Source organism: Mandrillus leucophaeus, unplaced genomic scaffold (genome assembly GCF_000951045.1).
Source record: "Mandrillus leucophaeus isolate KB7577 unplaced genomic scaffold, Mleu.le_1.0 Scaffold1059, whole genome shotgun sequence".
Classification (NCBI taxonomy): domain Eukaryota; kingdom Metazoa; phylum Chordata; class Mammalia; order Primates; family Cercopithecidae; genus Mandrillus; species Mandrillus leucophaeus.
The window spans coordinates 583,326-584,632 of NW_012098754.1; positions in this window are offsets into that span (position 1 = coordinate 583,326).

Consider the following 1,307-nt stretch of genomic DNA (forward strand, 5'->3'; position numbering starts at 1 on the left):
AGAAAAGGAAAAAAGAAAAGAAAAAAACCTTGATTAGAGGTCATTATATAATATCAATTATTGTGTTTACATTTTTGTATATGCTTGAATTATATTACACAGGAATTCCATATCTGTAAACCAAACTCAGGCATTTCATATGCTAAGGCCTGTGATCAAACATTAAAATGTGATTCTAATTAACATTTCCCCCTTGGAATTAATAATGACAACAATTATGTATTGAGTATCTCTTCTGTGCTGGGTACCTTACACGCATTGTCTTGATTTACTCTCCCAGAAACTCCAACGAGATAGATATTACCATCCCCATTTTATAAATTAGAAATCAGACTCAGGGAGCTTAATTAACTTGCCAGAGGTTATACAGGTGGCTAAGCTGGATTTTGAACTCTGGTCTATCTGACTTCTTGGCTTTTAACTTCCAGCTCACTTAAAACAGAAAGTAAGGACAGGCAAATTTGCCAGTTGTTAGTCAATCAAAAATCATGCATATTAAATATCTAGACAATCTGTAACCACCCATAAGTGTATCACATACTTAGTGAGGTGAGTCTCACTGTGAGTGACATGTCATATTTTAGGGTATTTGTCTAAGAATGAATAATTTTGACTACAACCTTGCATGTATGCTTAGATTGCCAGTTTTATATTCCCTTTGGATGCATATAATTAAGATTTCAATATATATCCAAATAAATATGTTTGCTGTCATGCATAAGTAGTAGATATTGAACGTCTATAAATTCACTTATTTCATGTGTATTTAATTTCAGGATCGTCTATCCATATATGAATCTTTTTAATTGATCATTTCTTAAAAAATAAGGTCACAGACAGATAAATACATCTATGACTGTATTTCATAAGTACCATACTGACATCTTGTGGGAAAAGCACGTTGAGTTGTTTCTGTGTGTTTTTGAGTATTACAAAACTTTTTTTTTTAATTGACAAAGCAGAAACTCTCATCTGACTGTGAATTTGAGATGTTGGCCATTAACATATAGTCTTATACAAATTTAAGACAATGGGTTTGTAATACCAATTTTCAATAAAGTAATAAAATATTTCTGAAACATAAGTAGTCTAAATTGAAGTTATGAGAAACAATCATGATAGAGTTTTAAATCAGTAAATTTTTAAAATAGTTATTGTTTCTGTTTTTAGAATGTTAATGAAATAATTTCCTTTGCAAATGACCTTGAAATAATTTCCAAACAGATAGATGATATGAATTTTTCAACATTATAGAAACTCTTATTCCCCCCATGATATCTTTTAAAAGTCTCAAACAGGCCGGGCGC